Below are 12,424 nucleotides of genomic sequence, written 5' to 3'. Positions count from 1 at the left end.
ATAGAATACATCCAGTATAGTTAAAGATTACAATAACTCAATAACTTTTAAAGGCAATATGATACAACAACCATAATCTGGATTAAGATCTAGGCAATCTGGGGGGGACAAGAATGTTATACAAAGCAGAAAAACAAGGAAATAAAACAAGAATTTATTTAAAGCCTTAGAGTTAACTGGACTTCTCACTACTATGCCTTACCCCCCCCCTGTAGGTTCCTGTGAGTGGGAGTCTAGGAATACTCGTAACTGATTTGGTTCTCTAAAAATATATCTATCGTTATTAAATACCACAGCACATACACATGGAAAACGTAAAGAGTACTTAGCTCCCTTCGCCCTTGCCTCCTCTCTCATTTCAAGGAATTTTTTTCTCTTAATCTGAGTGTTCTTGGTAAAGTCGGGAAAAATTTTTATCGGATATCCATAGAATTTCAGTGTTTGATTTCGAAAAAAAGTTTTCAAAATTAAGTCTCTTTCTGAAGGAGTAGATAGTTGAACGAACAACGTTGCTCTGTCTTCCACCACAAGATCCTGTGATTGTTCCAATATTGCGGTCAAATCAAATGTAGCTTCCTGATCTCGGCTGTTTTCTCCTTGATTTAATACAGCAGCTGGCTGTGTAAAGTAGTATATCTTTTCAATTTTTGGTAGATCTTTTTCGTTCAGCTTTAAATTATTCAAAAGATAATTTCTGAATAATTCTCGATGAGAAAGCAGACGCATTTTTGGGAAATTAACGATCCTTATGTTATTCCTTCTTAGCTGGTTCTCTATCACTTCCATTTTCTCTTTTTGAAGATTATCTGATTTTATTAAGTTCACTTGTATATTTTCCACTTTTGTAAGTTTTTTCTCCATTCCTCCAACTTCAGACTCCATTTTTTCCACTCTTCCTTCAAGGACCTGGTTTTTGGAAATGCTCTCTTTTACCATGGTAGTTAGGGATACAATTGCCTTTTCCATAGAGGAAATAGCTTTTAATATTTCTTCCAACGTTGTTTTCGATGACATGGATTTAGAGACTCCACAAATCACCCGGATACTCCCCTCGTCCCTCTCATCCTGCAGGGGGTTAGCACTCTCACCGAGTCGATACTGCGGCTCCCCCGGTTGTCCCCTGGGGCCCGATCTTTCTAGGCCCTCCGAGGGTAACGGGGTATCCCCGTCCCCTCTCTGGGATTCAGCCTCACTGGGGGTTACCGGCTTCACTGCTAGCAGATCTGATGAAATTTCTATAAGATCTTCCCTTATACTCGGTGGGGCTGGAACGGGTGGGGCGCCGGGACTTAATGAGATCTCCGTGGCCAAGGAACTCAGCGTCTGCTCTTCGGTGAGATTTCCAGCGGCCGCACTCACCGGCTCTGAGACCAGTCCGGAAAACGCTTCGTCTATCCGAGGTTGTCGTACTGAGGAGATCGGAGTCGAGGTAACATTCTTTATTTTAGCTTTACGCTTGGTATGAGGCATTATGCGCTAAGGAAATCGAGTTTGTCCAGGAAAATTTTCGCCAAAAGAAAGAGCACACCTCGGAGGCACAGCGTTTCCGTTCACTCTTTGGCGGCCATCTTGCCCACCTTCATTAAGTTCTAATTGCTGTAGAGCTTCTGGGTTTCTCGGCTCTCATATTCATGTATGGTGAACCTGCCCTTTGATTGGCATTTTTTGGGTAAAGGTTTTCTCTGAAATTTCTGGTGTTGTGGGGTTTGTTCTTCACCCCTCTTCTGAGCCTGGGCTTCTGGGTCATTGGGGTGATTTACGTTTATCACTTAAAGTGAAGAGTTTGGTTTCTCAAATATTAGCAGCTCGGTTCTGGAAAAACTGTGTACCTTCTCTTGCTAACTGGCATTCTCAGGTATTTGAAATTGCTCTTATTGAGAAACTAACTTATTCACTTAAAGGGAAAAGCCCAAAATATGATTTAATTTGAGGAAGATTTTAGAACTTTTACACTGTAACTGTGTAATGTTTTTTTTATGTCTTCTCTGTTGTGATTTTTTTAAGCATCCTGTACAACTCTAAGTTTGTACTTTGCACCATTCATGTTTATTGTCTGACCTATAAATAAAGTGTTAAAAAAATTTCAGGTCCAGAGGATTTTGAGGTCTTAGTTGTAATCTCCAGCCCTGCTACTCTGTGTCCTCAGGGCGAGTCACTTTATCTCCCTGTGCCTTCAGTTTACCCAAGTGTACCTGGCATCTAACATAACACTGCCGGTGTCCCATTACAGAAACGGAAAATGCCCGAGACTGTGACACACTTTCCTCTGGCTTTCTTATGTTTCTTGGTGTTTTTTTCAGGCACTTCATGTACACAGTGTTACACCATAATTGTATCGTTTTTCAGGGCTGCGGTACATCATAGCACAGTTTGAAGCAAAACTTAAAACGATCTATAAAAAAAAAAGGGGTAACGGTCAAATGCAATTTCATGCCTCTCACATCTTTTGGTTTCACTGTCACAAAACATATCAGAATTCAGGAGGATTCCCTACCAGGGGTCAAATCAACATTTTTCTCAGTTTGTGAGAAACAGCCGGAGCACTCTGAAAACCAGGGGGATGGAAAACTAGGACCGGCTCACATTTTCCTGTGGAACTAAGCTATCTTGGGAGCATCATTCAGCATGCACAGCACTGTACAGAGGTGATAAGACCTCGCTCCAAAGAGCTTCCAAGCCAAAAGGTGACGTTTCAAAACCGGGGCGCATAAAAATAGCATTTACCTATGTAAGAAAGCACATAGGCGAGAACAGACTATTTTAGAAACCTCAACACACACGCATAAATCAGGGTCCGTGAGTAAATCTGCACATGTAATAAAGGGGCAGGCCAGGGGAGTTCCAGGGAGGGGGCAACATTTACGCCAGGACGCTGCTATTTTAGAAGCAGTTTACGCATGTAAATTTGGCACCTTACTTTCGTATATTTACTCCTGCTCAATATCTGGTGTAAGTGATGGTAAGCAGCTTAACCATGACTGGGAGGCGGGTCTTGGTGAAATGGGGGTACTTCAGGCAGAAGGGTGACCTGGAAAACTAAATGATAAAAATGGTTAGTTCATGGCCGAGCTCACGTTAGAAAATCCCCGGATTTACTCTGGCATAAGCCGACTTACGGGGCCGGGGGTGGGGGTGGGTAAATGCATCCAAACAATGACGATAACCTTTTAAACAGGCACACGGGTGCCCATGTGCGCGCATTCGTCGGCCCACGTCCAGGGCCGTGGGCCGTTTTATAACATCCACATGTATATGCGTGCGTGTTATAAAACGGACTGACCGTGCGCACACGTGCACGCAATTTAAATGGATGTGCACTTATGCACACAAATGCCAACACCATTTTCAGTTTCCCCAGCTCACCCAGATAAGGGATAGGACTTCCAAACCCCCCTCTAGTTTAATAGCCTCCCTTCTCCCCTACCTGTAAAACCCCACGGATCTATTTCTTTTTGTTTTACTCCTTACACGCCATCCATAGCAGTAGTACAGCTATGCAGCAGCAGAGCCCAGTGGGCCTTGTGCGCGTTAAGTATTTATGCACAAATTGCATGGTGAAATCCAGGAGTGCCCTGCCCCTTTTTAGGAACTTTTCGGTTGTGCACGCAGCGGCAAGTACACCCACATGCAGGCGCCTTGTAAAAGCCGCTTGGTGTGCGCTGGCCCAACATATTCGCATATCTCCCTGTTTTGGTGCGCACCCAGCTTTTAAAATTCACTTTAATGCGTGTAAAATCTACTTGCTTATCCCTTAAAAATTTGTCCTAAAAATAAGTGGATGCATCATTTGTGCACCCTTAATTCCAACTTCTCCAGCTAAGTAATGGCTTTGCCGCTACTTAAACAAACAAATTTTTGAATTCAAATGTGTTTGTTTAAGTAGCGGCAAAGGCATTACTTAGCTGGAGAAGTTGGAATTAAGGGGGCACAAATGATGTATCCACTTATTTTTAGGACAAATTTTTAAGGGATAAGCAAGTAGATTTTACATGCATTAAAGTGAATTTTAAAAGCTACATAACCAGCTAAATCAGATAGCTGGATAAGTAGTGATTTTAGACTGACCAGGCTATCTTACATAACCAGATAAATCTGAAAAGCGCTATTTAGAGGGACAAGTAGCGCTTTTCTGACATAGCCAGATAAATCAAAACTTATCTGAATAAGTCCAAACTTGTGTGGCTCATGGCTTTTACATTTGCAAGCATATTTGCGCGGATACGTGCGCATGTTTTATAATCTGCGCATGCCATTTGCGTGCAGGTCATCAAATACTGTAGCAACTTTGCACGCACCCATATACTGTACACGTGTATATGGGTATGCTTGAGCAGCTTTGAAAGTTATCTGAGGCAAAGGGAGATAAAGAAGTTTGCCCAAGATCACAAGGAGCATCAGGGGGAAATGGGATTTGACCCCTGCCTTCCCCATTCTTCAGTCCATTGCTCTAATCACATTGCGCCCCTTACAAGTTCTACAGAATCCAGTGGCAAGACTATTGACAGGGAAAAAGAAAACGGATCATATTATGCCTGTATTGATGTCACTACATTGGCTCCCGATAAAACAGCTTATCGAATTTAAAGTATGATGTTTACTACATAAGATCATCTACGGCGAGCAAACAGACTGACTGAACGCAGCAATTGGGCTCATGACCCAGAGAGAAACCTTTGTTCTGCCGGTAAGGGCCTCTTAACTATTCCATCCATAAAAACGGCCCATCTATGCGACGTTCGAACCAGAGCTATTTCTCTTACAGGCCCCAAAATCTGGAACTCATTACCATGACCCCTACGCACATAACCCAATCCCAAACAATTTAGATCAAAGCTGAAAACCTGGCTGTTCACTAAAGCATTCGAGGAACCATTCCAAGATAGGAATTGAGATATTGTCAGGGTTAACCCCTTCTTTTAGGATAATTTTAGGTCTGTTTTAACAAGTTTTTAATTTTTTTTGTCTTTTAATCTGAAATTATTGTATTATCTAATGCTGTACTCATTTGTAAACCATTATGATGGTCCTGCCGAATGACAGTATATAAAATCAATAAATAAAATAAATAAATAGGACACTCTTCGTCCTACTAAAGAGTTAATCATCAGGACTGGATGTATTGAATTCCTCATTCTATCATTTGCCAGTCAGTTCTAGACCACCTTAGACCAAATCAAGCCCATTCTTGCCTTTGGTAGCCTGATCATCCTGATAGTGGCCCCCATAAAGATCGGCCAGTGATACAACCTGGTTATTGCTTATTTATTTATCTGATGTATTTATTATTCATTTACTAACATTTGATATTCCACTTTTTTCCAGGAATGGTCTGAATGTGGATTACAGTCAATTTTAGTATACTAATAGGTGCAATTATCTGAACAACAGCCGTAGCATTCTGTGCCCTTATAAAGAAGGCATAGTGATCATGGGTAGAGGAACTTTATTCTCTCTTAACGGACAGAGCGAACATCCATGCCTTTGGCTTTTTCCCAGAAAGTGAGGTAGAATGGTTCTAGGCGAATGGGTAGTGGGACCTCGTTCCAGATCTTGAGGGCAAAGCAGCTGAAAGCCCTCAGCCTTGTGCAAGTCAGCTTTGCAGAGGCTGGGGGCGGGGGAAGGGCCTATTGTGAGGATGAGAGTTCTTTAGGTGTGATGTAGGGGGCAAGGAGACAGATTCTTTGGGCTGGAGGGGGGTTCCTGAAAGGACCGGTTGAGATCACAGAGGGGTAACCTCAGTGACTAAGCTAGAGAAGTTCAAATTTGGAGGGGCTAAGTTTATGTTGATGGTTACTGAGCACTGGCATACTGCCATGATTCAGACTGACGATGGGCCAAGCTTGGTTGGATTCTGTTTTAACGCCAAGTTGGATATCATCTGCAAGCAGGTGCTTTTCAGGTATTTCAAAGTGGATTACATTCAGGTACTATAGGTATTTCCCTATCCCCAGAAAGCTTACAATCCAAGGGCCCTATTTACCAAGGGGGTAATTTTCAAAAGGAATGAATGCACATGTAACTACTGTTGTAGCAATTTTCAAAAGCCATTTACTGGAGTAAAACCCGGGGGATATGATAGAGGTCTGCAGAATCATGAAAGGACTTGAAATGCAAATCGGTTATTTATTCTCTCAGATAATAGAAGGGCTAGGGGGCACTCTATGAAGTTAGCAAGCAGCTCTTTTAAAACAAATTGAAGAAAATTCTTTTCACTCAATGCATAAATAAGCTCTGGAATTCATTGCCAGAGGATGTTGTTACAGCAGTCAGTGTATCTGGGTTTAAGAAAGGTTTGGATAAGTTCCTAGAGGAGAAGTCCATAAACTGCTATTAATCATCAGTAAGGAAAAGTAGCTTGGGATCTATTTAATGTCTGGGTACTTGCCAATTGTGACTTGGATTGGCCACTGTTGGCCACAGAATGCTGGACTTGATGGACCCTTGGTCTGACCCAGTCTTATGTTCTTATGATGAATTGACAATACATGGGGCTGTGCCGTGTTCTAGGATAAGACGGAACACAGCTAGGTTATTTCTGAAGTCTCCTAAAACCAGCAAGGACCTTGTTTCAATTCTGTTAGGCAGGAGTCAGATGGTAAGAGGGGGAAAGAGCTGGAGGCACATCTGTTAAGGCTCAGGACTCGGCGAGTTTCTTTCCCTTGCCGAGCCGGTTCTTGACAGCAGGCTGCTGGCATGTTGGATGTATTCGGCGTGAGAATTTGTGGTCTAGCTAGATAAATATTGACCCTCGGTTTTATCAGGCTGGGCATTTCTCTCTGGAATCAATAGCTCCTAATCCCGAGTTCAGCAAAACCTATTATCTACTTATGATTTAATGACTTCGGCAGCACTCTGCAACTCACCATTCAGGTTTCTTTCCTCAAATCTCTCTCTCTCCCTTTCGCTAGCTCCTCTCCACTTCCCCTTCCTTCTCCACCTCCAGGCTCCTCGCGCCTTTGACTCTCTTTGATCCTGCTCTGCCTGTGCCGCCGCCTCCTCTGCCCCGATTAACAGCGCAATTAGCAAGCAAACATCCCCAGCCTTGTACAATTTACAATGGAAAAGGGACTGACGTTTTGTTTTTTTCGTTTGAGCATAGCCGCGTTCTGAATAAGACCCTACCGATCTAAATGTGGAAAGTAGTCATTATCTGTTCCTGGCATCGTGTAATTCATTTCTGTCCTTTAAAAATCGATAAAAAGCCTGTGACATCTCGGTGGCGTCTCTGCAGCCAATCACAGATCAGTCAATGCAGGCAGGGGAGGGGGGTCCCCACTCCATCTCCTCCCCACCCCCAACTCCCGAGTGCTCATGATGTTAATGCTCCCCTTTGCTATATGCTATGGTCACCTGGTTTAAGCGATATTTTCATTGCTTCGACCAGAAGTTAAGAATTTAAGGATCCTTTGCTTGTAGCATTTTGTTGTCATTTCATTTCCTGTAGCCATCCATCTTCATCTTTCCCCCTCAGGGGCACGCCCTCAGCGCAGTTTGTTGGCCAACAGCAGCAGCCATGGCAGTGGCTGCATCTCTTCCTCTTTGGGGGCTGAGTTGCACCCCCCCCCCCACAGCACTCGCAGGACCCCCCCCCCCCCCCCCCAGCAGGCGTATCCAAACCTGACTTCCCCAGGCCTCAGGGAATAGCGCTATGGCCTGTGCCTTGGGGCCAACCTCTTGTCAAGGATTCTTATGGCCGAATTCATTCAATATTCGCAAAATCTATGGGGCTGTGGAAATGGCCATTTACAAGCATTTAAGCCACTGCATTTCTACTGTTCCTGAAAGTAACTCGCCTTGAGCTACCAGTGAAAAGGCATGAGCTGAATATACAAGTAAAACAAACATTCTTCTTGCTGTAGAAGACATCAGGAGACTGGTTTGAGGGATCTGTTCTAAGGGGATTTACCCCTTGGAGATTTTATGCACACACTGATTTTAGACTAGAATGCACAAATGGGGATTTGTTTCTTTTTTTTTTTTCCCCCCGAAAATCATTTTTATGATGCATCTCCCCATGGAACGAGAATTAATTTTCCTTATTGGGAGAGCTGCTTCATTCCTTTCTCTCCTTATGGCTTTGCCCTTTGCTATTCTCCTCCCACCCAAGGACTCCTGCTTATCTGGTTCCAGCCCTGGCCGCAGGATGAGCTCCCCACTCACGAGGAGAGAACGACGTCTCCTGCCAGGCAACATACCAGCAAATATGTTTTTCTCCAAGCCAGAGAAATTATCTTCCAAATTTGAGCAGACGCGATTAATACAGACCCCAGAGAGGAAATTAGTTTAATTGTATTACTATAATTATTATTAATGTGGAGAAGTGTTTTCAGAGCAGTAACTTTTCAGTCGGGAAAAGCAGGCTGGGGCTCTGACACTCACTGACTCTCTCTTTTCAAAATTGTGTTCATGTAAAAAAATGTGCATATATGCATGTATGTGCTTAACGAGGCCAGAAAGGAAAAAAACTGCATATGCTGGCCCTTAACTTACAAGGAAACTCTATTTGTGTATTCTGCATTCTATAAAAGTCGCAAATACGCATGCATTTTCATTTTTGTGTACATCGATATGGGGGTAAAAAAGGGGTTGGCTAGAAGTATTCCAGGGCAGAACTAAGACTTGTGCACGTAAGTTGCTATTATAAAAGACATGTGCGTACCTTTGCCAACCCACTCGTGTATTTGTACACCTGCTAAATAAACGTGATTATTGTGTAGTGCTGATTGGGAGGAGGTCTCGGCGAACTGGGGGGGCATTCAGGTTGAAGACCCAGGAAGGTCTCCATGACCTAAAGAAAGACTGGGTGGACTAAATTATGTGCATTTTAAAACTGGCCGATCTTTCTGCACATATCAGGACTTACACGAGTGAGTCCTCATTTACATTCACATGTACAATATATGCATGTATATTTTCAAAATAGCTTGGAAAAGTACACGTGTTCAGTTCATTGATATATGTGGTATCAATGCATTGAGTGTGTTCACGCATAAGCATAGATAACACTTACATTGTGGGGTAAAAATATGCATATTTTATAATCCGCGCGGGTTAAAAAGTACTATGGTAAAATGACACACGGTCATATACACGTGTATATGCCACCACGTGCAGTTGTTTGAAAGTTATCCTCCCTGTGTGTGACCTTGGGGTGAGTCACTTTATCTTCCACTGCCTCACTTTTTTTTTTTTGGACTGGTCAGTTTCTTACTGCTCCTTTTTCCATCTCAGTCAGAACTAGGGCTGGGATCTGGCACCATGACCCTTTATTTGCAGCTATTCATTTTTCATTCTTTCTATTTTATAACCCCTCCTAATTCATCTAGCCCAGTCACTGCAATGACAGTCCACCGTCAGGGGCTTCTTCCAGGACCCTGCAATCATGGGACCCCAGGTGTGGTCACTGTTTGATGAATATGACCTCCTTCCCTAAGGGGATGTGAACGATGCCTCTGCAGCATCCTTAGCCTCAGCCTACCCAGGGAGCAGAAGGCTTGAGCTCCACAGTGCTGCCACTGTCACTGGGCTGGTACGCCATTGCCTCAGTTCTAATCCCCAGCTTTACAACTACCTTTCTCTGTGCAACATTGACCTTTCTGAATTAATAATTTTTTGGTGGGCTCCAAATTAACTTGTAGCCAAGAAAATAGCCAGCAAGGCCCTTGCTGTCCCTCTGCTTCCCCACTTCATGCTCCTGGCCAGTATTTGGACTAATGCAGTACAACAGCCTCAATCAAAATCAAATGTACTACTCATGGATAGTGTGAGAAAATAATTTGACCAAAGAATAAAAAGCCACAGTCTCTTTACCCTGAGATATTTGATGAGAGGATAAAACAGGAAGTGATGCAAAAGAACATTTCCTGTCCCTTTCTCAATGCTGGGTTTGGCAAATTGTTTATTTCCCTGACTCAGCCTGAGAGGCAAGTAAGGTCATTTAAAGAAATACAAGTTCTTCAGAGAAATTATGTCAGGGAGGTGAGAGTCTAAAGTATTTAATGTGATTTACTGCCTCCCCTCCTGTCCTGCTCCCCAATGAATCTACTGTCTCCTCCTGCTCCCTTGGGCTTCCAGCTCATTCAAAACCAGGCTGGGATCTGGCACCATAAACCTTCATTTGCAACTACCCAGGGAATTTTCTCTCTAATTCATATCTCCTCCCAACTTACTTTAGTCATTGCACTGCCAGTTTTCAGCCTGGAGCCATGCACCAGGGTTTCTTCCAGAACCCTTCAATCCAGGGCTTTAACTTCAACCACTAAGTGTCGCTGTTGTGCAATGACTGGGACTTCCTTCCCCATTAGGGGCTGTGAATGCTGCTTCTGCAGTATCCCCAGACCTGAGCCAGGAATCAAACCCAGGTTCTCCGCATCCAGCAGGTGGCTCTGCCACCGAGCCACCAGGACAGCCCCCAAATCCACTCTTTAACTGTCCATACTGTATTCACATGTTACACCTATTCGGTAGGCAGGTTCTAATCTACGCCTGGGTTACTGAGTTCAGAAATAGCCTCGGTTGAATAGACGGTGTAGTGGACCAGCTCGAGGTGACTCACTCACTGATTAGAGGTGACCAGAACCCTCTGGGGACCGGTATGGCTCCCCTGTAAGGCTCAGACTGAAGGGTTTATCATACAGAAGGTTATTAGTCTCTTATCACCTCAAATGGAAAAGATGCTTAACCAAAGAGGTCAGATAGCAAACTTTAGTGGTGGTTCCATGAGGTCAGTTCATTTGCAGTACAAGCATAAAAATAATGACAGAATCTAATCCCCTAAGAGTTCCCAGGGAATGAAAAGTATATATTCTCATGAGAGATGACAGCGGCATAACATAAACCCTATTGGCAGCATTGTTCTGGTTGAACTTAGCACAATATTCCTTTCGAAACTCCACTGGGTCTGCCTAGGATGGTACATTGATTGGGCTGATGTCCCTATCTCTCTGAGCTGATATGATGCCACACTTCTGAACTCTACCCAGTGCCAACACAGCATAACATAAGAACTGCTATACTGTGTCAGACTAAGGGTTCATCAAGCCCAGGATCCTGTTTCCAGCTGTGACCAATCCAGGTCTCAAATGTCAGGATCTCAAACAGTAGAGAGAGTCTATGCTGCTTACGTCAAGCTGTGACTTTCCTCAAGTCTACCTGGTTAATAATGGTTTATGGACTTCTCCTCCAGGAACTTGTTAAAACCTTTTAAAACCCATCTACGATAAGTGTCTTTCCCACATCCTCCGGCAATGAATTCCAGAGCTTAACTGTGCACTGAGTGAAAAAAAATATTTTCTCTGATTTGTTTTAAAATGTGCTGCTTAATACTTTCGTAGAGTCTCACTTTGTTTTAAAATGTGCTGCTTAGTACTTTCATAGAGTATCACCTAGTCTTTGTATTTTTTGAAAGAGTAAGAACTGATTTGCATTTACTGTTCCACTCCACTTATGATTTTATAGACTTCTATTTTATCTTCCCATCTCTTCTTCTCCAAGCTGAAGAGCCTTTCATCATAGGGGAGATATTCCATCCCCTTTATCATTCTGATCACCCTTTTCTGTAGCATTTCTAGTTCCACTACATCTTTTTTGAGGTGCAATGACCGCACCATGGACCGATACAGAGGTATTAAGATATTCTCTGTTTTATCTATTTCTTTCTTAATAATTCCTAACATTCTGTTTGCTTTTTTGGCAGCCACCATGCACAAAACCGAGGATTTCATAAGTATTGTCCACAATGCCTAGATTCTTTTCCTGGGTAGTGTCACTTAATATGGAACCTAATATTGTGTAACTACGGTTTGAATTATTTTTCTCTATGTGCATCACTTTGCACTTATCCATATTAAATTTCATCTACTATTTGGATGCCAGTCTCCCAGGGTTTTTCTGAAATTTCTCATAGTCTGCTTGTGATTTAACAATTTGGAATAATTTTATGTCACCTGTAACAGTGATCACCTCATTCATTATTCCCTTTTCTAGATAATTTATAAATATATTAACAAGCACTAGTCCCAGTACAAATTCCTGGGGCACCTTACTATTTACCTTCCTCCAATGAGAAAACTGACCATATACTCTTACTCTCTGTTTTCTATCTTTTAACCAGTTTGCAGTCCACAACAGGAAATTCTCATGACTTTTTAATTTCCTAATGAGTTTTTCATGAAAGACTTTTATCAAATACCTTCTGAAAATTCAGATACACTATACGGTGGATGCATGGAATGTCTTCCCGGAAGAGGTGGTGAAGACAAGAATTGTAATGGAATTCAAAGGGCAGAGGATCCCTGCTGGCTAGACAATGGAAATGAACAAACGAGGTAACTTTATTATTACATCTAAAGTTTACATTTCTGCTTGGGGATAGCTTGCATGGAACTGGCAGTTGCTACTACCCTTTAAAAAAAATTAAAAATAA

The 12,424-nt window shown here is 42.7% G+C and overlaps 1 protein-coding gene across 2 annotated transcripts in view; it reads left to right on the top strand.

Moving 5' to 3' along the window:
* The window catches only part of GPR4 (G protein-coupled receptor 4), a 63,902-nt gene that overhangs the window by 25,735 nt on the left and 25,743 nt on the right, over positions 1–12,424 (top strand). The window contains exon 1 of one of the 2 annotated variants that reach the window (XM_029572089.1): positions 12,186–12,326. The exons of the other annotated variant lie outside the window; for it this stretch is intronic. The gene's annotated coding sequence lies outside the window, so the exon portion shown is untranslated. Of the gene's footprint in view, positions 1–12,185; positions 12,327–12,424 lie in introns of those variants that run through there. 2 annotated transcript variants of the gene reach the window in all.

The sequence above is a fragment of the Rhinatrema bivittatum genome, chromosome 11 (assembly GCF_901001135.1).
Source record: "Rhinatrema bivittatum chromosome 11, aRhiBiv1.1, whole genome shotgun sequence".
Classification (NCBI taxonomy): Eukaryota; Metazoa; Chordata; class Amphibia; order Gymnophiona; family Rhinatrematidae; genus Rhinatrema; species Rhinatrema bivittatum.
The sequence above is the reverse complement of the archived record's forward strand: the minus strand, read 5'-3'. Positions and strand labels throughout refer to the sequence as shown.